Source organism: Carettochelys insculpta, chromosome 1, assembly GCF_033958435.1.
Source record: "Carettochelys insculpta isolate YL-2023 chromosome 1, ASM3395843v1, whole genome shotgun sequence".
NCBI classification, from domain to species: Eukaryota; Metazoa; Chordata; order Testudines; family Carettochelyidae; genus Carettochelys; species Carettochelys insculpta.
This window is the reverse complement of record NC_134137.1, coordinates 46,774,800-46,800,222: the sequence shown is the minus strand read 5'-3', so window position 1 is coordinate 46,800,222 and position 25,423 is coordinate 46,774,800.

The following is a 25,423-nucleotide window of genomic DNA, read 5'->3' as shown; positions in this document are numbered from 1 at the left end:
CCCCAGACTTGTTTGAGGGTCTCCCCAGGGTCTCCCCAAATAAGTATCTCATGTGTGATGCATCCCAGGCCATGGCTGGAAGCAAGCCAGCCACATAGCCACTGGCCCCAGCCCAGATACCCCCTCAGAAGGCCATGGCTTCCAGCTTGTGGGCATGCCCAAAGGTGACAGTCAGCACCTGCTTCTGTGGATAGCTCCATGAGCTGCATGCATGGGGACAGGGTGAGGGGAGGCCTGCCCCACCCATGTTTCCCAATGCTCCTCAGTGCCCAGGATCCCCCAGGGCCATTGGACAAAGGCGAAAGGGGGGTACTTCCCATGAGAAGTCAGGGGCACGGCCCTTGGGGCTGTGGTGCAGGACTGACGTACCATCTTTCTCTCCCTTCCATACTTTCAACTGCACCATCTGAAGGCCAGGCAAGCCCCAGCACACAAACAGGGCCAGCCAGCCCTGTCCATGATGTCAGGCTGGGAAGTCTAGGAGTGGTGGCAGAGATGGGGCAGGTCACCCCCATAACTGGTGCCTGGGAAGGCTCATCCCTGGAGGGCATGTCGGCATGCCATGGACTATGATCTTGCAGAGCAGCAGCTGCGGGTGGAGGAGGCAGACCTGTTGTGGCAGTGGGAAGCCTGGGCCAAGCTCATGGTCCAACTTGGGAGAATCACTGGGATCCTAAGGGAGCAGTCAGCCCAGCCTCCTGCTCCTGCCACCCTCCATCTCCTGCCCTCTGCTGCCCCTGCTACCCCTGCAGTCCTTCTGCTGCCCCTGATGCCTCTCCTGCCCCCACCACCCACTGCCCTTTCTGTCCTGCTCCTGCCCAAAATCCCCCTGGTTGTCATGCTGGGCTTTGTCCAGTGTCTGATGGCCATAGTGGGTGGGTGATGCTGTGTCAGCCCTCCTGTCCCCCATCCTCCCCAGCCCCCCACTGCCCCATTCCTCCCACCTAGTTCCCCCTTTTCCTGCCACTGAGCCTGAGCCTGAGCCTGAGCCTGCTGTACTTCTTCCATGGCCATACCTCCCTGAGATCCTAGTTCTTCCCCAGCCTCGATGGGGACCCCAAACCTGGGATGGGAGGGAATCCTGCAGCTGCATGATTTCTGGCCCCCACACCACCTTGAAGGACTAAGGCCCCCACACTTCCTGTCCTAGGCCACTCTCCAACTTCAAATGACACCACCCCCTGTTCCAAGCTCCTCCATACATATATGTTAACACTCACATTTTGTCAATAGTTTTCATTAATGTGTTTCCAGTTTCAATAGTAAAGGTTTTATTTTTGCACCCCCCTTGTCCTTCATTACTGCAGGGGTGGTGAGTGGAAGGGGGTGGGAAGAGTCACGGTAGGGACAGGGTGGGGTTGAGGGCCAGAGGACCCAGCAGGGGGTGCCCTGGGGCCTGCAGGTAAAGGTCTCCTGGAGGGCCTCCCAGATCTTCATCCCATCATGTTGGGCTTGACAGTCATGGGCCAAGCCTGGCTGTTCATGCCCTGGGTCAGCCTTGTCTGTTGACCCCGAGGAGAAAGACTCCTACTTTCCCTCCACAATGTTGTAGAGGGGGCACAGCATGCTCCCACATTCTGGGGACATGCACTCTGATGTCCAGGTGCACAAGGAGGCACCTGAACTGAGCCTTCAAGCAGCCAAAGATGCACTGCACAGGGCAGTGTTCCTGGTTGAGGCAGCTGTTGAACAGCTCCTGGATGGGATCCGGCTGGCCTGTGTACAGCCACATGAGCCAGGGCTGCATGATGTAGGCCACATCCCCCATCATGCACAAGGGCATGATGACATCCCTGATCACGAGACCTCACTGAGGGATGTCGGTATCCACTTCCATCCTCCAGCAGAGGCTGGATTTGTGAAAGATCTGCATATTGTAGTCCCGGCCCAACCAGCCCTTGCAGATATCCATAAAGGGTCCCCTGTGGTCCACCAGAGCCTGCAGCATGACCAAGTGGAAGCCGTTGTGGTTGATACAGCAGGCCATTCTGTGCTCCAGGGCATGGATGGCAACGTGAGTGCCACTGATGGCTCCAAAGCAAAAGGGAAGCCAAGGTCGGTGAATCCAGCAATGTCTGTGTTCAGGTCCCCGACATGGACAGCCCTCTGGAGTAGGATGGTGTTGATTGCCCTCATGACTTGCATGGGATGGAGAGTGGACACACTTGTGAGTGTGTGAAGGGGTGCCCCTGGCCCTAGCAGGCTCCCCTCTTCCTCTCATCCCCCTTCTCCCCCCTCTAAACCCTCTGGGTACTCCCTCACCACAAGGCTACCCTCCCAGCAGTTGGCCTGTGTGGAGTTGGAGCGGCACATTTCCCCATGGATAGGCCTCCCTGCCCCACCTGCCCTGACCCCTCGCCCTCCCGACCCTGGCTCCCAAGGGTTGCCCTTGCTGGGTAGGACCCTCTCTCTACTTGTGCTGGGTCTGTGAGCTAAGCATGTGTTACCTCCATGAGGAGAGTCCTGATGGTCAACTTCTCCACCCCAAATTGCTGTCCCATGGAGCAGTAGCTGTCCGGGTTGGCCAGCTTCCAGATAGCAATGGGCATGCACTTCTCAAGGGACAGAGCAGGCTGCATGCAGGTGTCCTGGCATTGGAAGGTGGAGATGAGCCAACTGCAGAGCTCCTGAAGGGTCTCCTTCCTTATGTGGAAGTTCTGAAGCCATTGCATATTGTCTCACTTGCCAGTCATGAGCCGGTCCCACCTGTCTGAGCTGTTAGGGTAGCGCTAGATGCATCTGATGACCTGGAGGTGGGGGCAAGGCTGGGGCTCTGGGTGGTTGGGTTCCTTGGCCCCTGTGGGAGGTTTCTGCTGCTGGAGGACAGCTGCAATTACATTGGCCAGCATCTCAACTGGGACATGGATGCATTGCCAGCCCAGAAGCTGCTGTGGGTCCATAGCTTTGAGCCACCAGCTTCTGGTCCCTGCACTGGCTCTGCTCTGTGCAGGCAGGGACCCTTTAAAGGAGTGCCTGGCCAAAGCTCCCAGAAAGGTTTGCCAGCCATGCAACCTCATCTGCATTGTTTCCTGGCCAGTTCTTTTGAAAGAGCGGCTGAGGCTGCGTGGCTACTCTCTATCAAAGGATACGATCACTTTGTTGATCCACTTTTTGTGTGTGGCCACAAACCTTCAAAAGATGGGTTTTTTTTTCAGAAGAGATCTTCTAAAAGATCTTCTTCCAAACGACCATGGTAGCCCTAGCTAAACAGAAGAAATAGCCTGGACACAAAATAGTACTACTGCATTTCAATATGTGAGGAAATTAAATGTGCAAATTATCTGCACATCAAGAGAATAGAACAGCCAATAAAAATCAGGTTACAAAGAATACAATTGTTTTCCTTGGGTAGTTGCATATTTGGACCAAATGATTTGAGGAGAATTCTGGTCTCCCAAAACAGCAGCAAAAGATTTGAATCCTGCCATTCAACTGTGCATTACTCTGCCAGTCAATTATCCCAAACAGTGTACCTGATCATGACATACTTGTGCACGTAAATAACTTTGCTCATGTGAGATATCCCACTGGCTTCACAGAGAATACTCACAAGTGAATTAACTCACTTGTGAAATTGTTTGAAGGGTTTGTCCCAATAGTAAAATCACCATATTTTGTATGCCAGTGGCAAATGTGATTTCACACATCGTGCCAATGAGTATTTATTGTTGTTTCTGTTCAAATTCTGCTGTATTCCTTTGACAGCTAATACCATGGTGGCTTTCTTACTTGTTGATGGAGATAACGGGGTTCTGTTATAGATTTATAGTCCACAGTGTAAAATTTGATTAGTTCATGAAAGGATAAGAATGGCCATGCTGGGTCAGACCAATGGTCCATCTAGTCAGGTATCCTGTCTTCCAACAGTAGATCATGCCAAGTGCCCCAGATTAAATGAACAGAAGAGGTAATCATAAAGTGATCCACCCCCTATCATCCACTCCCTGATTCTGGCAGTCAGAGGCTAGGAACACCCAGAATAGGGAGTTACATCTATAAATGACCCTTCCCTCCATAAACTTACCCTCTTTTTTGAATGCCACTATAGTTTTGGCCTTTACAACATCCTCTGACAGCAGTACCCACAGGGGTGATATTGGACAAGTAGGAATCCCCTTTCCACTCATTTGCCACAGACTCAAACTTCTAAAGTTATCTGAAATGGCAGTGTCCCCATCTGACTGGCCCCTCTACACACTTAATGGTGTGCCTTGGGAACCTCCAGTTATAATAAGATTTTAACTCCCAAACAACAATTATAAATAGTGTATATCTAATGGATCAAATTAGAATTCACACACACCTTTACTTAACAACTTAAGGAAATGGGATTTCAGATGAAACTTGAATAAAATCAATTACCAATGTACACAGAAATAAACAAAACTTATGTAACTGACCGGTACCCTGCCATCAGTGATTTCATCCAGAGTGTACACTCCTCAGATATCAGCGTTTCAGATACTTGCTTGCTTTGGCACGCTGGCAGGTATTCCACTGGAATGCAGATGGCTCGGTGGAAGTTCTCTGTGTCAGCGTGGGCAAAACAGCAAGCTGAACAGCCCCTTTGACACAGGACCTGGCCCCTGCAGCACTTTAACAGGCACAGAGAATTACAGTCCCTTCTCTGCAGGGCTTCACTTCAGCAGGCTCTGGCTTCCCACAGCAGTTCCTGGACTGGGAAAAAGCTCCTGCCCTGAAGTGGTCTGTTTGATCACAGACCACAGTGTGCTTTCACAGTAGCCCTAACTCCCAGAACAAAGAGACTACCATCTTCTCCCTCTGCCTACCAAAAAGCAGTTTTCTTCCTTTCTGTTCCTAAGGCGTCATGAGAGTTGTAGTTTCTAGAGCTAAACTGAAGCACAAAGGATCCTCAAGTAAAAGTCAGAAGATCCTGTAGAGAGAGTAGAGGCATATACACCCGTAAATTATTGAGTTCTTTTTAAATAAATTCTTAAAAAGAAAAATATGAAAAATAAGCAACATTTCTAAATTAAGATTGCATTTTCACTGTTGTGCATCTGTAAGTAAAACATCTTAATGTCCCTTTAGAATAATTCGACGTATGTAGGTAGTCCTTTGTGTCCAACGATGACGTCAAAAAATGTGCAAAGAACCTGTGCAGAATGTCTGAAGTGGAAAAGCCATTGCACAGGGGCAGTTCCACTCTCTTGACCTCAGAAACCTGGTTCCAGTGGTATGAAAAGTCATCATGGCTGGGACTTTCTAGGCTTCAGTGGATGGCCATGCCATCTTTGGTGCCTTGTCATGCCCTTCGCTCTCCACAGAGTGTTGCAGAACTGTCTTACTGGTCGTTGGATCCTGCTGTTGATCTCATCCGTCCAATCCACTGGGGCCAACTTTGCCTGCTGGGATAGGCAATTCCCTATCTCACCTCAGGTTTCAGACCTGCTGGCTACCCTAACCTGGTTTACCCGCCTGTTGAAGTGGTTTATCAGGGTGTGGCCACTGCATACTACAGCTTCTTGGAGCCACAGGTGACAGCTGGGTGCCAAGTGGGGACCAAAGGTTCACGAACTGCCCCCGAAGAGACACGACAAATCCCCACACCAGAGTTGCTACCCCTCCCTGGGCACCCCATACACCCCAATTTGACATTAGTCTAACTATAATATAAATAATATGTAAATCTCATAAAGATATTTTGTTTGTTGTTTATGATTCCCCTCATTTTGAGAATCTGCGATGCGAACAAATTGGAATATTTGATTTTAGAGAGGTGGTGTGGCAGAGCTTGAACTTCCTCGTTCAGATGTTAGCTGGAGAAAGTTTGCCACATCCAAGATTAAAGTTCTTACCGAAGCTTTGTACTTTTTGCCCTGAGAAGTGAGGGATAGGTAAGATCCTTTGTGTGTGAAAAAAGTATAAAGAAAGGCTTGATCATCAAATTTTCAGTCTGCAGACAAAGAGAAGCCTGGTGATGATGTGGTGGAAGTGACAGCCAAAGAATTCTATCTGAACTCCACTTGCTTTGTGCACTAGTTCTCCATAGCTATGAGGGAAGCTCAAGGTGTGAGCCATCTCAAAAACATTGGAAGCATTAAGCAATAAAGTTATGTGAGGTCAATTAAAGCTCCATCTACCAAGAAGAGGATTTCCATCTCACATACCTAGGGGATGTTCTGCATACATAGCTGATTGTGCTACCATTAGGGCAACCATATCTGCCTGTCCCAAATACGGATAGGGAGATATGGGGAAGAGGGGCAGCTCCTCCAAGCCTCAGGGATCCCAGGGAAGCTGCAGCCTCTGGAGCTCCCTGTGAGCCCTGGGGAAGCAGCAGCTGCCAGCATTCCCTGGCAGCCCGGGAAAGCGGCAGCAACCGATTTTCCCTTGGAGCCCCTGGGAACTGGCAGCCACTGTTGATCCCCAGAAGCCCTGGGGAAGTGTCATCTGCCCACGTTCCCCATGCTACCCCTAGGCTGGTGTGGCGGGGGGCAAATAGGGGACAATGAGTTCCTTTTAAAAAATAAGTCGAGATGCCTTTTTGGCATCCCAAATACGGGACTGTCCCACCCAATATGGGATGGATGGTCACCTCAGCTAGCACTCATGTTATGGTAGACTCCTTAGAGGAGTATTAAAGGATTCCTAAACATGTAAAGGAAACAAGGCTAAGGGGAGACAGGCTTCATCATCCACTGCACCTATGATATGAACAAGAAGGGAAGCCCCATTTTGGTTTAGTTGAGAGAAGAGAAGGAGCATGAACGGATATGGTGATAGCTGTGTCAGTGAAAATGCCAGACACAGGAGACAAATCTGAGTGCTGGTGTCAACACCGGGAATCTAGAACAGCAAAGGAAGCTGCAATAAAGGCCAGAGAAGGAGAGGTTTAACCTTCAGAGTACTTCTTCCATATTTATCCAGGTAATATTAGTTGCCATGCACATACATTTAACAGCAAAGTATGTGTTGATGTCAATTTTCTGGGTTGAGTGTAGTATCCCTAGAGACTATTGAACATTTGTTGTCAGTCAACCACAACAGAAACCACCAGAGTCAGTGAATACTGACCACGGCTGCATGGTGAGGATTTAACCTTGCCTAATCCTCATCCATGCCTCATGCCTGGACCAAGGCAGTAACTGTCAATTTCTTATTTGCAATACCTTGGCTAAGCTAACAGATCATTCACAGTCCTCCAGGGCCTGTATCCTTGCATTTGAGTAAAGAAAATGAATGGAATGAGTACGGTTTTGATGTCAGGAAGTTATCTGAAGGTGTGACCCTGGCTGTATAGCTGAGCAGAAATGGAGGTCAGTTTTTCCTGTGGCCATCTCTCATATCGTCATGCATCCTGGACAAGCAAAGGCAGAACAGGCAGGGAAGAGGATGAAAAGGGGGCTGAGGTGGACTGACCCTTTCAGTTTAAAAGAGAGAATTGGGGTTGTTTTTACGTGGGGGTAGAAGGCTATTCCAGCAGATGAGAGCGTTTCAAGATGAAAGAGTTCCATTCTAATTATGTTTCACATGAAACTGGGTGCCCAGGAGCATATGGAGTATTAGTAAATAGACTAATATTTGGCCAGGAGCTCTTGCCCTCCAACCACAATGAGTTTAAATTGTGTTAGCTGTAACATTAAAGGGAGTACACAGCCCAGATAAGCAAAAGCAGATGCTTATTTTTCTGGATGCCTTCCTTAGCTTTTCAGCAGGAACAACGTGCCCCAGAGGAAGAGTACAAAAATAAAAAGTTCAGAAATAGCTTTTTCTACTTCTAAGACCAACTAGCTTCTTAAACTACCATGATGTCTTATTCACTTTGGAAAGAATTTACCAATCCCACAAATTAACGGTCCTAAGATTGATATGTTTGTCGTACTTTAGAAGGCTCACTCCTTGAGCTTCCCTCATAGGTATGGAGACCTAGTGCATGAAGCAAATAGAGTTCATCTCAGGTATTCTTTCTAAAACTATGCCTATTTATGCACTTCAGGGATTAAAAATCACTCATGGACCTTTGTAGAAGCTTGGATTACATTTAAACATTGTAATTCTTTGATGGTTGGTACTTAATTTATTTGGTGTCCTTTTCTACCTACTTCTGGGCAGTATTATTTTTGTGTGTACAAACATATGAACTAGGAAAGACAAGCTAATTAAAGCATGTATAACTCTTCTGCCAGGTGCTGTGCGCAATGGAAAAGAGTTAGGTTCAGTTTTCTAATTGGTTTCTTTGGAAAATTAAAACAACATCTACTCAATGAGGAACACAGAAAATTATGTATACCACCCTGAACACTTTTGACAGGCAATATTTCCCTACTCACAGGCACTGAATCTAGGAGTTTGGGGAAATGGAGGTTGGAGCAACAGTATAAACTTGGGAAGCCAGCAATTAACAATCAACAGTATTATATTTTATATTATATTATATAATTAATAAATCAACCATAGAATATTTACAATATTCTGTAAAGCTCCAACCCTTCAAACACCTCTTGCATCTGGGATTGGCCAATAAGCTTTAGTTATTTTCCTCCTCCTCAGCTTCCCCACTTCCAGTTGACTGTCCAGAGCTCTAGGGCTACGTCTACACGTGCATGCTACATCGAAATAGTCTATTTCGATGAATAACGTCTACACATCCTCCAGGGCTGGCAACGTCGACTTTCAACTTCGACGTTGGGCAGCACCACATCGAAATAGGCGCTGCGAGGGAACATCTACACGCCAAAGTAGCACACATCGAAATAAGGGCGCCAGGAACAGCTGCAGACAGGGTCACAGGGCGGACTCAACAGCAAGCCGCTCCCTTAAAGGGCCCCTCCCAGATACAGTTGCACTATACAACACAAGATCCACAGAGCCGACAACTGGTTGCAGACCCTGTGCCTGCAGCATGGATCCCCAGCTGCAGCAGCAGCAGCCAGAAGCCCTGGGCTGAGGGCTGCTGCCCACGGTGACCATAGAGCCCCGCAGGGGCTGGAGAGAGAGCGTCTCTCAACCCATCAGCTGATGGCCGCCATGGCAGACCCCACTATTTCGATGTTGCAGGACGCGGATCGTCTACACGTGCCCTACCTCGACGTTGAACGTCGAAGTAGGGCGCTATTCCCATCCTCTCATGGGATTAGCGGCTTCGACGTCTCGCCGCCTAACATCGATTTCAACTTCGAAATAGCGCTCGCCACGTGTAGCCGTGATGGGCACTATTTCGAAGTTAGTGCTGCTACTTCGAAGTAGCGTGCACGTGTCAACATGGCTTAGGAGTCCAAGATTCTGGCAGGTCAGTCGGTAGTCCTGAAGGCAAGGGCTGCCTCAGCTGCACTGGGGCTCTACTGCCTTACCCAGCTGAAGTAATTTCAGCTCTGGTTACTGGTGCAATCCACCTCAGCACCATGTCAATTCAATTCTCTCCGTGGTCTCAAAGTTGCCTTAGCCCTGTCCACCGGCTCAAAAGCATCTCAGCTCAGCTTGCTGTCTGAAAAGCATCTTCTGTCTTCACCATGCTCCTGCACTAGCTCTTTAGAGCAAGATCAGTGGTATCTAAACCCCTGACTAGAGTCCTTATCACAAGAGCTGCACTCAGAAAACAAAACAAAACAAAACAAAAAGAACACCTAAACAAACCAGAAGGCCTTTTTCATCTTTCTTCAGGTAGCTATGTCCTCTAAGGCAAACTGCCCCTTCACCAGAACTACTTTGAAGCAGTTTCATCATCTTTCAGTTTCCCAGAAAAGATAACGGTATTTTATTGATCTCAAACTCAAAATGCCCCAATCTGTCACAAAAGTGAAATACAGACTGAACCTCTCTACACCGGCACCCTCGGGACCTGACTGGTGCTGAATGACAGAAGTTGCCACACCACAAGAAGTCAATATTGTAGAGCAGCATTACCAACACTTCCACTGCTTACATGTTGAATCTCTCTAATCAGGCACTCTCTGGTCCAGCAACATCCATGATCCAGTATGGTTTTAGTTAGTAGAATGTCTTCTTATCATAGTTGTGTTCAAGTTTCCTGCTGTCCCATAAAGTTCTTTTATAGGTACCAGTCCTGGTTCTGAATGTTTTGTGTTGTTATTTAGCTTTAATTTGCCCTAAATGTCTTCTCAGAATCCAGTAAGCAGTGGAAGTGTTGGTAATGCTGCTCTACAATATTGACTTCTTGTGGTGTGGCAACTTCTGTCATTCAGCACCAGTCAGCCTAGAGTTAGGAATCTTCTACTGGTACATTCATTCATTTCCCCTTGCCTACTAACAGCGTACCAGTAGAAGATTCCTAACTCTAGGCTGCCCCTATGCATCTGGAGTGCTATGAACAACTTTTCTTCCTATTCATGGACAGATGTCAACAACCAGCCCACCATTCTGAGACTTCTGGCCATAAGGCTTGCACATACAAAAACCTGATGCTTCCCTAAGCTGGCAAAATTATGTCTGTCAGACTCAGGAAGGAGGTGAGTTTCTGAAATTGTAGCTGCCAAACTACCATAGTAATCAGTTATAACTCTGATCCTCTTCAGAAGCCTAACTTTTCCTTATAATTACAAGATATGTTTTATAGGAGAATAATAACGATATTTTATATGAACTGAACCCACGTGTCCTTGTATGACAGAAAGACTCATGCCAGCAAGAAAGCACTGTACTCTATAGGTTTATTCTTGAGAATTTTCAAGATTATATAAAAAACTAATACTGTTAAAATTGTTGATTTAACAATCTTTTCATGTCAGTGGTACTACACTGGGTAATTGCATCTGAGGATCTAGTCCAATTTCTATAAAGTATCCTAGAAGAGAATCTTAGATAAAAACCTTTAAGCAACTTAAAAATCTCCTGCAATGACATGCCTGTAGGTTTCATGGAAACTTTTGAAAATGCACGAGATGCTTAAATTAAATGTACAACCCTTTGGTTCTATATAATACTGATGGAAAGGAATCCTTAAATACTGAACCCAGCCCTGCTTGCTGCCAACTCCACCTGGCAGAAGGGTTACATCAATATAGATATTAGGTGCACACATTTAGGATCCTCATAGAGCCATCACAAAATAATATCCATGTTAGAGAACAACAAGAAGTCCTATGGCACCTTATAGACTAACAGATATTTTGGAGCATAAGCTTTTGTGGGCAAAGAACTGCTTCACCAGATGATCAGATTTGTCATCTTTGCCAACAAAAGCTTATGCTCCAAAATATCTGTTAGTCTATAAGGTGCCACAGGACTTCTCGTCGTTCTCAAAAATACAGACTAACACAGCTACCTCTCTGATACTTGTCCATATGTTAATTTTCCTACAGTGAATTTCCTCTGACAGAATTGAGAAACGCTCTCCAATACCTTTACTCACCTTTACTTTCACAGGCAGCCCATTCTAATCCATGAAAGACTAATCTCAGATTTAAAGAAAGTGTGACTTCAGTAATATATTTTGAGCATTTTTTGTCCTGAAGTCATTTTAAAGTCAATTGGCTTCATAAAAAACTGCCAACAAGACAATGAAATAGAAAAAATACAAATTGATGTTTTAAAGACCCACAGTAATGTTTGAGTTAGTCGCTTGCTCAAAAATTGAGCCATTACAAACTTAACGGGAACTGATGGCAACTGAAGTGATAAAGGCAACGAAACACTCTCCAAACCAACATCTGCATCCAATCAGAGAAATTAAGACAAAAATGACAAGGACAATTAATGAAGGAATTGTTTCCTTGCCAATGTTTAACTTAAAGAAGCTTGGCCCCATTCCATTTAGAAAGCACACCGGCACAATCAGCATGCCATTTCTGCATGAGATGTGACGGGGGTTCTCAGAGCTATCTGAAGAATGTCCGTAAATATCTGTTTGAAATCTGGACCATGAACAAGCTTCCCAATACTCATGACACTCTTGGTTGATCTCTCCTTTCAGATATTTCCACACACAAAAATTCTTTGCATTACTTATACATTACCTCTGCTAATATTGTAGCCACATTAATATTACAATTTTTGTGGATAACAAGTTGTTGCAAGACTGTGCCAAGTCCCCATGTAATTACTTGCTTTTCTCACACTGCTCAGTCCTCACACTGACTTCAATACACAATTTGACCACAAGCCATAAAGCACTAAAAGCTGTTTTGGAAGATGTGAGAGGAATAATTAAAACCAACCCTTTTCAATTTAGTATTTGACAGAAGGCAAAACTTAGATGTAAGATTTTAAATAAATGTTAATTCAATAAATAAATAGATAATAAATTGCAGTTTAAGTGCGATTACAGTGATTTTTTCTCTAAATAAAAATAATTGAATGTTTGTACAGCATTCTTCACAAAAGCTGTGTCTACACTGCAGAGTTCTGTTGATAAAAGTCACCGTCAACAGGTATTTCCCAAAAGAATCTCTGTCTACAGAACATGTCTGCACCTAATACAGGCACTCCCTGTCAATGCCTTCTGTTGACAGCGAGCAGCCAGACTGCCCAGCCCTCTGTCAACACAACAACCAACCAGAAGCTCTACAAATGGCATCCCTGTGAACCGAAAGCCCTCTCTGTTGACAGAGGGCCCCCTGGAGCATCTACACTATATTTTTGTCAACAGAATCTGTTGACAAAGGTGCTATGCCTCATAAAGTCAAGACAGAGCTCTGCCAGGAAAACTACAGTGTTCTGTTGACGGATTCTTGACAGAATGCATTTGTAGTGTGGACGCTCCCTAGATTTGTTGACAGAAGGCCTCTTCTGTCAACAGAACTGTGTAGTGTAGACCCAGCTAAATAGCGCTAAATCATCCTTTTATTCCAGCAAGAGTAACCCACAAGGGAGGTGGGTTACTCACTCATCCTTGTGCTTATCCACAAAAACACCAAAGCATCTGAAAGGATTTCAAATCCGAATGAAGATTTTCAAAGTCTTGAAGGCTTCCTAAATTTTTGGGTGTTCAAGTTAGGAGACCTGAAAGGAGCCTGATTTTTGAAAGAGCAGAACCCTCCATTCTTCTGAAAATAAGGTAATTTCTCCCTTTCAAAAGTAATTTGACAACATACAAATATGAGTAATGGGGAGGAAGGAGGAAGAATTCAAGCATAGAGGGTCTGGCAACAGAGGGGCTTTTTGCCACATGGCCTCTTTACTGCCAGCACCCCCCTCTGCCAAGACCGAGCTCTCATGCGGCTATGCTAATGAACTGGAGGACCATGCTAATGAGCAGCCATTTGCAATTTCGAGGCTGCTCATTAGCATGGACCTGCTGGGAAAGTGATGCCATGTAGACCCAGTCTTGGATAAACTAAATGGATTGATCTTAGTTGGTTTTTGACTATAAGACAGATTTTCCATCACTCAAGAATGTATTTTTCTAGCTCTTTTCTGAACCTTCTGCAGCTCAAAAATATCATTTCTGAGGTGGGAACCTACCACAATTATATACTGTATCACAGAATTACAAATATTTGTGGGCATTGAAAGAAGGGGAGAATTGATCAGGGATGCCAGGGACAATATATAATAATTGTCAGTGGGCAACATATAATAATTGTCAGTATAATATTGCCACAGGATTTGAACCACAGTAACTGGAAAAACTTTTATTATCTTCAATGGATTTTGGATTGGTCCAAAAGGGAACATTTGGATTTAATACCAAGAATAATATTGTTTAGTAATATTTTAGACTATAGAATAGTTTCAGAAATGAAATACTGGTTGAGTCTCCATTATTCTGTTATTCAGACTCAAGATTACTCAATCCATGGGAATGTTGCTAGAAAAAAAAATCCAATCATGGTACATCATAAATCCAGATAGAAAATCTGGCCTAAATATGAGAATGTACTAAGAACTACAACTCTTAAGAGGCACCACAGTGACATTTCCAAATAGAAATATTTTATTTACAGTCAAAAACTAAAAGAACTTTGGATTTCAGAATTTTTAGAACAAAAAGTCTCAATGCTCCCCTAAAAGCAGAAGTTATTTTTTAAAAAACCTTTTAGATCAAAACAAAAAAAAAGTCATCAAAAATCAGTTTTGATAGAAAATTTTCAACCAGCCATAGTCTCAGTTAAACTTTGTGTCTCCTTCCAAAATGGCTACAATAGAAAGCCTTCTGAAGATGCTGTAAAATAGTTAAAATTGTATATTTTTTAAATAGAGAATAAGCTAGATTTCAAAAAAATTGCCGAATTCAAGAAGACTTACGTTAAATTTATTGAAGTGTTGAAATTTCTCCAGTAACAGATTATACGGTCAGGCTGCCGTTACATTACAGTGCTCTGTCAACAAAAGTCATGGTCAGAAGACATTTCCTGACAAAGCTTCTGTTTACAGAGTGTGGCCACAAACCCACCAGCTGCCCCCACTTTGATGAGCTGGACTGCCTCCTAAAGGAAAAGGAGGCAGCTCCTCCATACTATCCTGGACACCACAGAGCTGGAGCTGGAGCCTGAGACTGAGGCTGAAGACCTGGTGGGACCCAGGGGTGGCAGCATCCCACAGTGGATGGGCAAGGCCACAAAGGCCGCAAGTGATGATGAGAGATCCAGCAATGGGGTCCTTGTCATCACGATCCTATCTGTGTCATCCAGCTGAGCCCCCACTACACCTGGGCCTACCCTGACTTCCTAGAGGGACCCTCAGCTAGGTCCTGGGCACTTCATATGCCTCAGCATATGGAGATGTGGGGCACGCGCATCAGCCATAGCTGTCAGCAGGCCACTCACATGGCCACTTTCCCCAGTCCAGCCCCAACCCAAACAGCTGCACTTCTCAGGCCCTGGAGGAGGCCAGATGCAGAACTCAGCACCCACTCCCATGGGCAGAACCACAGGTCACGCACACAGGGAGGAGAAAGTGAGGTTTCTGACCAAAGCCTGCATATGCTCTACCCATGTGGGGAACCTCAGCAAATGGGATCTCCCAGGGCTAGTCCACAGAACTGATGGGTTGCCCCACTCTCCTCTTGTGTCTCCACAGCTCCACCATCCAGGGGCTGGGGTGCCCCACAACAGCCAGCAAGGGGGCTGGGACAACCACACCTCTGCCCTGTGGAACCAAAATAGCATCATGCAGGAGTAGCTTATGATGGAGCAGAAGACCTGGGGTTGGGTGTTGGGTGCCCTCCACTCCCTCACCTGGGTCATGTCCCAGCCTCCCACTCCAACACCAGCCAATCCTGCAGCCCCCCACAGCTCCCCCTGCAGCCCCACCCACAGATGTATTGAGCTCCTGCAGGCACATGCCTTACAGATAGAATATAGACTAACACAACTACGTCTCTGTTACCATATAAGGGACAAGAGGATATAAAGAACCTTTCCCCTGATAAGGGCCAAGGAGCAAGGCCAAATCCTAACCCTACTCCTTCCACAGATCACAGAGAGGGCAAGCACAGCAGGGGTAAACTGCACTTTATAAAGAGAGGCAGCCGAATTTTCCCTGAATGCCAGACCACTTCAGAAGGCCTTTTGCCTCTGGATGTTACTCTTGGAACTATTCAGCTCTGCATCCCTCCTTATCATACGCTATGCAATTTAGTCAATAATAAATACAAGTGAATGAGGTAAATGGTACTGATTATTTTGAAATACTTGCTGGGTTTAACAATATTGTGAACTTCATGAACAAAACAAAACAAAACAAAAAAGACCCAGTAAGATACTACAGCAGTGTCAAGTGACGTACAAAATAAGAGCATATTATTTTGTGTTCATATTTCACATATCTGCACCTGAAATTAGTTGAAGCATTGATAAATCAACCTACATAGCTGCTTTTGCAAAAGGATTCTGTATATTGCCACCATCTGTGCAACCACACTTTTTAAAAACACAATATCAGAAAAAATGGCATTACAAACATTCTAAAAGTGTTACTCGGTATTCCAAACTCTAAAACTTTCTTCCCCTATTAGGTTTTCATTAGGATTTGGAATGGGGTGAGCAGGGTGAATTTCTCAATCTTAGATCAGTCAGAAGAAAAAAGATATCAAGAAAATCCCTACAAAAGAACATCACATCTAGAAGCAACATGTCATTTTGCATCTTACAAATTCTTTGAAAAGAATAAAATGTGGTTTGGAAAGCAAAGTGGTAGGCCATTAAATTCCATCTGAAGAATTAAGGAAGATCTGTTTTCTTCTGTCTTTTTGCACAGCTTTTTCTGGATTGCTTTATAGATTTGTAAAGCCCCTTCAGACTATCTTATGTGACAGGCTAAATATGATATTGTTATTTTTGTTGTGAGGACAAGTGAGCTACTCTAAAATATTTGGTCTACAAAATTGAATCTGTAATCATTTTTTTATGGAACATGCAATAAACACATCATACTGATTATGATCAGTTGCTTCTGGTGGTTATTCAAAATTGTATGGAGGAAAACAGCTCTTCAAACACTGTTCTTACATCTGTGACAGAGTATAATGCCTATTAGAATTAAGTAGTCGGGCTTCTCCCATTTTACCAAATCACAAATGCGAGGAAAACAAGAGCGTAAGCAGACATCAGAGGAATGAAGACAAAGAGGAGGACATGGACATATGTGAATCAGTGGAGAGAAGGAATGGGGAGAAGCTGGCTGCAACTGATACTTTGTGCACAGTGGAATGCCAGGTCTAGTGCCATGAAACAAACTTCAAAACTTCTGCATGTGTAAGGCCACTTTCATGGAACTTCAGAAATTGCTTCCCTGCATGCTGGAGCAGTGTGATACCAAAATGGCGATAGTTCTGTGGAAGCTTGCAACATTGGACAGCTACTGGTCAGTGGGCAATCAATTCAGCGTGGGCAAATCTACAGTGGGGGATGCTCTGGTCCAGGTAGCCATGGCAATCAATATTCTTCTGTTACAAAAGACAGTGACTCTGGGAAGTGTGCAGGACATAGGCCATAGTTTTGCCACAGTAGAATTCCCCAACTGAGGTAAGTTGATAGATGGAACACATATCCCTATCTCAGCACCAGATCACCTTGCCACAGAATAGAGAAATTGCAATGGGCACTTCTCCAGGGTGTTGCAGGCATTGGTGGATCACAAGGGTTGTTTCACTGTCAAATATATGGGATGGTCAGAAAAGGTGCACGATGCACACATCTTTAGGAACTCTCGTCTGTTCAGAAAGCTGCAGAATGGAACTTTTTTCCCAGAACAGAAAATCACCACTGATGATGTGGAGACGCCAATAGTGATTCTCGGTGACCCGTATTGCCCCTTGGTCCCTTGGCTCAGGAAGCCATACACAGGCAACCTGGACAGCTGTAAGGAGCAGTTCAATTAGATGCTGAGCAAATGCAGAATGGTAGTAGAATGTGCATTTGGCCATTTAAAAGCCAGGTTCAATAGCCTCCTGACTCAGTTATATCTCAGCAAAGGCAACGTTCTCCTTTTGGTGATAGCCTGATGTATGCTCAATAATTTATGTGAGATCAAGCTGGGAAATTTCATGCCAGGTTGGAGGGCTGGGGTAGATTACCTGGCCAGTAATTATGAGCAGCCAGACACCAGGGCAACAAGGATAGCACAGCAAGGATCCTTGATAATTAGGGAGGCTTTGTAAAACCGCTTTATGAATAACCAAACAACAAGATCAAAACAAAAAGCAGTTAAGTAGCACTTTAAAGACTAGCAAAATAGTTTATTAGGTGAGCTTTCGTGGGACAGACCCACTTCTTCAGACCATAGCCAGAACAGAACAGACTCAATATTTAAAACACAGAGAACCAAAAACAGTAAGCAAGGAGGACAAATCAGAAAAAGATAATCAAGGTGAGCAAATCAGAGAGTGGAGGGGTGGGGGGGAAGATCAAGAATAATATTGAGTCAAGTATGCAGACGAGCCCCTACAGTGACTCAGAAAGTTCCCATCACGATTTAAACCATGTGTGACTGTGCCAAATTTGAATATAAATGTCAGCTCGTCCACTTCTCTTTCTAAAACAGTGCGATAATGTCTCTTCAGTAACACACATACCTTGAGGTCATGGACAGAATGCCCCATTCCATTAAAATGTTGACTAACTGGTTTGTGGATCTGGAGTGTTTTGATGTCTGTTTTGTGCCCGTTGACCCTTTGTCTAAGGGAGTTAGAAGTCTGTCCAACATACAAAGCATCTGGGCATTGTTGGCACATGATGGCATATATGATGTTAGTAGAGGAGCATGAGAAAGTGTCCGTGATTCTGTGAGTAACCTGGTTAGGTCTAGTGATGGTATTTCCAGAGAAGATATGTGGACAAAGCTGGCAGCGGGCTTTGTTGCAGGGAAAGGTTCCAGGACTGGTGTTCCTGGGGTATAGACTGTGGCTGTCAGTAAGGATCCTCATGAGGTTGGGAGGTTGTCTGTAGGAGAGAACAGGCATGTTTTAATGGAATGGGGCATTCTGTCAATGACCTCAAGGTATGTGTGTTACTGAAGAGACATTATCGCACCGTTTTAGAAAGAGAAGTGGACGAGCTGACATTTATATTCAAATTCGGCACATTAACACATGGTTTAAATCGTGATGGGAACATTCTGAGTCACTATGGCTACGTCTACAAGTGAAGCCAACATCAAAATAGGCTATTTCGATGAATAACGTCTACACGTCCTCCAGGGCTGGCAACATCGATGATCAATGTCGACGTTGCGCGGCACCACATCGAAATAGGCGCTGCGAGGGAACATCTACACGCCAAAGTAGCACACATCGAAATAAGGGTGCTAGGCACAGCTGCAGACAGGGTCACAGGGCGGACTCAACAGCAAGCCGCTCCCTTAAAGGGCCCCCCCCAGACACAGTTGCACTAAACAACACAAGATACACAGAGCCGACAACTGGTTGCAGACCCTGTGCCTGCAGCATGGATCCCCAGCTGCTGCAGCAGCAGCCAGAAGCCCTGGGCTAAGGGCTGCTGCCCACGGTGACCATAGAGCCCCGCAGGGGCTGGAGAGAGAGCATCTCTCAACCCCGCAGCTGATGGCCACCATGGAGGACCCGGCAATTTCGATGTTGCGGGACGCAGATGGTCTACACGGTCCCTACTTCGACGTTGAACGTCGAAGTAGGGCGCTATACCGATCCCCTCATGAGGTTAGCGACTTCGACGTCTCGCCGCCTAACGTCGAAGTTAACTTCAAAATAGCGCCCGACGCGTGTAGCCGCGACGGGCGCTATTTCGAAGTTAGCACCACTACTTCGAAGTAGCGTGTACGTGTAGACACAGCTTATAAGGGCTCATGAGCATACTTGGCTCAATCTAATTCTTGATCTTCCCCCCCCACCCCTCCACTCTCTGATTTGCTCACCTTGATTATCTTTTTCTGATTTGTCCTCCTTGCTTACTGTTTTTGGTTCTCTGTGCCTTAAATATTGAGTCTGTTCTGTTCTGGCTATGGTCTGAAGAAGTGGGTCTGTCCCACGAAAGCTCACCTAATAAACCATTTTGCTAGTCTTAAAGTGCTACTTGACTCCTTTTTGTTTTGATAGTGCATAGACTAGCGCGGCTTACTCTCTGTTACTATTCAAACAACAAGATGGTAGTCATCTCTGTTACTCTTAAGAAGGTTCCCCTTGTAACCACCCTCCTCCCTTGAGCAGCACAAGCAATAAAGATATTTTTGTGAGCTTAACCATTTTTATTTCGGGGACACTAAAGGCTTTCATGGCAGGTGGATAAGCAAGGGCATTTTGCCATGACAGGCAGGGAAATATCAGTCTTCTGCTCTCAAAAGTGTCCTGGGGAGTGGAATGCAAGACTGCCCTGGACTCCACCCTACTCCACATTCTGGGGTGCCAATGGGGGCAGGTTATGGAACATGGTGAGGAGCACATGTGGTTCAGCATGGTCTGCAGTGGGGATCTTTGCTTCTGTGCCGGGAACCGCAGGAGCTCTGTTTGCTGCCTGACCAACTGCAACATCTCCTCCTGGGTCTCCAATTCATGCTCTTTGGGCACTCTCCTCACCTCACGATCCACGCGCCTTTCTTCATGATCAGCTCACCTCTCCTCCAGTGTGGGTCTCCTCCAGGCATTTACCTGTTCTCTGTCCATATGAAAGGCTTCCATGTTCTAGATAAACATAGCTTCCCATGCTTGTTTTCTCCTGTGTATCAGTGCCAGTCTAACTGCTGGAGAGGGGGGCAAGCAGTGGTCAAAGAACCCACTTTTGGGCACATTGCACCAAAACGTAAGTGAAGGCCAGACATTAAGGAAATACATTGAGCATAGATAAGTTTAACAACACACAAAGTAATTTAATGAAAAAAACCTTTGTGGAACACGGTACGGTTGTATTCCACGCAAGGGCAATTTTTGTCTTTTAAACATTCTCTGTGCAGCAAGTAGTTCACACAGATTGTAAGGGACCTGCTTGACTCAGTTTGCTTCCAATCATGGTAAGGCGCAGATGTGGGGCATGCTGTCAAGCCTATGACAGCAAAAGCAGTTTCTGCAGCTGTGCATGCTTCAAGAGGGTGAGGGTTGGGCCTAGGGGCTAGGGGCTGTGACAGTCACCATGTGCTTCTCCTCCATGCTTTGTGGGGCATTGAACGTTTGCCTTCCCCCAGAGGCCCAGGAAAAGGAAGGGAAGCTGGGGTTGGGAAATGCATGGTAGTGTGGCTTGTGCTATTGGGTCTTTGTGTCTCTTGCAGTCACCGCATGCTTCTACTGCCCACTCTATCTTTTTCCCCCAGCATCCCAGGGAAGTGATCAGAGTGGTTCAGGCATGGTGGAGCAGCTTGCGCTTTCCTCCTTGTGTGTGTCTGTCTCAGCTGACACCTGCTCTCCCCTTGGTTGGGACCATGAAAGTCTCCCTTCCCTTAGGAGCCTGGGGAAGGTGGGGGTTGTGGAGGGGGAAGTTGGTCCAGGCATGGAGGAGCAGCTTGTGCTATCATAGTAACTTAATGCTTCTTCCCTTGCTTCTGTCTAGTTGCAAAAAGAGATATCAGCATCCTTAGAATAACAAACATTGACAAGAAATGGATGCTGACTGAAGGTGGTCAGAAGGCTTGTTATGGTGTGGAACTGCTTGTGGTTCAATGACACCAGATTACTTACTGATGGTGTGGCATGGGAGGGTGTCCCGTCGAGGAGGTCAGAACAAGGCAGGCCTCCCCAAAAGACTCCTGAGAAGAATTAAAGTGTACTTGTCTGAGAGCGTTGTGGGGATGTGCAAGAAGGATTGAACCTCTATCCCCACACACATTAACAAGCTGTTCAGAGGGCCCTGGGCTGTTTAAGTACATCACCTGCCACAGAACACGCCCAGTTGCCTTAATCCACTTGTAGTATGACTAAAAATGAGAACTAACCAGAGGTCCCCTCCCCACCATCAGGGTCCAGCTGCAAAATGTCTTGGGAAGCAGGAACGAGAGCCAACATTACAAAAAGTTCCTGACTGTTGGCCAGATGAGCATCTCTGTTTACCTGCTGATTATTATTGTCCGTCTTATCATCATCCATGTTCAACTTGCTATTGCCAGAGGCTTCCTGAGGAATCTCTTTGGATGTATTCACAGACTCTTCAGGGATGGAGGTTGTTCCCCACATCCCCAGAATCCCATGCAGTTGCTTGTAAAAGCAGCATATTTGTGGCATTGACCGAGAATGGCTGTTTGTTTCCTTTGTCTTCTGGTACACTTTCCTGAGGTCCTTTATTTTACAGCAGCCCTGTTGGGCATCCCTGCTGTATACTTTTTCCTCCATGCCCTGTGAGATCTTGGTGTACCTGTCTAGGTTTCTTTTGCTGCTTCATAGTTTTGCCAGCACAGATTCACCCTCACCTCACTCCACAGCAATGAGGTCATGGATTTTCTGCACTCACCATGCTGGAGCACATCTGTGACCCTGGAAACTCTGGGCCAGATGTGTTGCTGAGCTGTGGTACACTCACCACACTGGCCAAACAGGAACTGAAATTCAAATTTTCACCTGGCCATTTACTGCACACCAGAGCTGCATCTACACGTGCACGCTACTTCGAAGTAGCGGCAGTAACTTCGAAATAGCGCCCGTCACGTCTACACGTGTTGGGCGCTATTTCGAAGTTGAAATCGACGTTAGGCGGCGAGACGTCGAAGTCGCTAACCCCATGAGGGGATGAGAATAGCGCCCTACTTCGACGTTCAACATCGAAGTAGGGACGTGTAGACGATCCGCGTCCCGCAACATCGAAATAGCGGGGTCCTCCATGGCGGCCATCAGCTGGGGGGTTGAGAGATACTCTCTCTCCAGCCCTTGCGGGGCTCTGTGGTCACCGTGGGCAGCAGCCCTTAGCCCAGGGCTTCTGGCTGCTGCTGCTGCTGCTGCAGCTGGGGGTCCGTGCTGCATATACAGGGTCTGCAACTAGTTGTTGGCTCTGTGTATCTTGCACTGTTTAATGAAAGTGTGTCTGGGAGGGGCCCTTTAAGGGAGCGACTTGCTGTTGAGTCCGCCCCGTGACCCTGTCTGCAGCTGTGCCTGGCTCCCTTATTTCGATGTGTGCTACTTTGGCGTGTAGACGTTCCCTCGCTGTGCCTATTTCGATGTTGGGCTGAGCAACGTCGAAGTTGAACATCGACGTTGCCAGCCCTGGAGGACGTGTAGACGTTATTCATCGAAATAGCCTATTTCGATGTCGCAACATCGAAATAAGCTATTTCGAAGTTGGGTGCACGTGTAGACGTAGCCCAGGAGAGCAGCAGAGCTGAAAGAGTGTGTTAGATTGTCACAGTGGGGCACTATGGGACACCTCCAGGAGGCCAAGGATATACAATTTCTCAGCTCTCCATGTGTGCTACCCTAACGTTGACCATGCAAGTTTGAATTTGGGATTACTCCTAGTGAAAAGCAGAACTACAAAAGTCAACTTTAGGAGCCCTTGAAGTCAATGGAACAGACCCTGTAGCACGGCCTGATTGCTTAGAAATTTGACCTAAGTCTCCTAAATTCAACCTAATCTTCTAGTGTAGACCAAACCTCAGTTTGCTTCTCTCTCAGGGTGAGCTAGAGAAAAATACTGCCCCCCCACCACACACACAATAGAACAGGGCCTCCCTTTATATAATCTTCTGGTCTCCTCTGTCAGGTGATTAACTTATCAGCCTCAACAGGTGACCAGAAACACCTGCTGTTGCCAAGACAATCTCCTCTCCCTCCTTCCCACAACCAGTACAGACTTGAATAACTGGCTTGCCCTCCTTGGTAGGCATCTCTTTGTCATTTGGATAGCAGATCATCAAAGTTTAATGACCTTCTGTTGTTTACCCAGTGCTCACTTCCCTCCAGAATTCTAGTGCAAGATGCAACTCAAAAGACAGCCTGACCATCCAAATGCAGTTTGTAGTCTGAGACATGTGTAGAGTTCATAATCTCAAACATACTTCATAAACTGTAATGACAGATGCTCCATATTGGCACATACCCCAAAAAGGGACAGACACGATCCTGGTCTAAATTTAAAAAACCTGCTAAGAAACTGTTGAAAACAGACAGAGGTAAAAGCTGTGTTTACAAAGAGAAAGAGTGCTACATACCTCTCTTTGTAAACCAGATTTCCTGTTGAATTAAAATTAAATATTTCAAAATAAGCCCTATTCTTAATAGTCTGAGGTTTACTGGAAAGAGTGTGTGCATCCCTTAGACACTGCACAAGTTATTTCCAAATAACATCTGTTATTTGGAAATAACTTGGCCATGTAGACATAGCCAAAGAGACCTCTTGATACCACTTGTAATTAACAAACAGGACCTGGGATAATTTCTCCAGGGCACCTCCCTGGAGTATCCAATTGTAATTATCACAACATCTCCCCTCTTCAATGCTCTGTAGTGCTTCATCTGAGAATGGTCAGAAATCAGTGCAGCTGTGACACTTCCTGCAGTTTTGGCTGATTGCTTGTGTTGTCCTCAAAAGAGAGTGCATTTCTAAACAATTTCCATCAAAAATCTTGGAACACCTATAAAAATCCATGATATTTGAGCTCTCTGCTTTTGTAATTGGCATATCCATGTACCAGTAACAATCCCATTACATAAACAAAGAAAGTATAACAAGGTTGGTGCTGATCCAAGTTTTGTAGGTTTGAAAACAATTTATTCAATTTGCAATAACTTGGGCTAACAAATAAAATCCAGAAAATACACAATTTAAGAAACTACAGGTTTAAAACCCACAACACACTTTGATTAGGGTTGTGTTGATATTTTGTTGTGGATCTTTGCCCATAACCTAACCTGTGTGAACTGGGCTTCATCAAACAGTTTCAGAGCATTGTCTGAAATTTTCAAATGGAACAGAACCAATTGGAATACTTTTCTTCTTCAGTGGAAGCCAAGAACTTTGGGTGGGGCTTTTAAAAATGTTTAATGCAGCAAAGTATAAGATGAGTGATGAAAGGTTATAAAATCCAAGTTATGTGGCATTGTGGCAACTGAAAGCATACCAAGTTTTTCTTTATTTGTGCACAAGTGGATTCTACAGAAGTCCCAGTTTGCCGCTTCCTGATTTAAGCCCTGCTATTCTGGCAGCACTGGGGCACCTCCAGATTGGATAGAGCGTGAAGACTCCGTAATTTTTCTTGGTAGGGCATTCTGGGATATGTATTGATTTATTTAGATTTTGGTTTCTAAACTACACCTATTGTTTCTCCATAGACAGCGGGCCTGGACAGGAGTGTGACTTGACAGTATACTATGTAAAACTTAGGGAACAGTCCGCAGAGGTCATTAGGAGCCTGTCTCCTACTGAAATCAATGGGCTGTAGGAGTACCTTTGAGTTACTGGGCCCATATATCATTTAATGGCAGGTCAGGTCAGCATAAGACTTAATCCACTCTATTTTTGTGAAAATGACTTGTGATCCGACACACGATATGGAGACTCTGCAGAGGGACCCAACTGGTCTATTTGCAGAGCTCATGTACTATTTCTTCCACTGTTCCATATCTGGGGGATGAACAGTACCATTGCCATGTGGCTGAATATGGCATTAGGTGATTCAGGTGTCCAATCCAGGAATTTGTTTCAGGCCTTGATCATCTGATCCTAACTTGTGGCTCTTGGGAAGTACGTTGTTAAAAACGGTGGTGGTGAAATGTCCAAAAATATAAATATGGCTTAGTAAAGGGTTCAGCTGTTTGCTGTAGTTGACTTAATGTTAACTGGACATATTCCCCACCTCCCACCATGCACACTTGTTCTGTTTTAGTTCACTGGAGAGGTCATCTTACTGACTCTCTGAAAAATTCTAAAGCTGGCTTTGCTAAGGAGAATGATTCCTCTTAGCTGTTCCCAGGACTTGTTGGGCAGCTCAGGGAAATGGAATAGATGGCAGAGATGAGGTACTGGATTTGAGGAGCAATGAAAGCTGAATACAGGAACATCAGTGGGCTTAGGACCAGGCAGGAGATGGGGTGGGGAGACAGAAAAGGGCAATAACCCCATGGTCGGGTGAGTCAAAAGTGTGTAGGGAAGTAGCAGCTGCTGCTAATGCAGAGAGG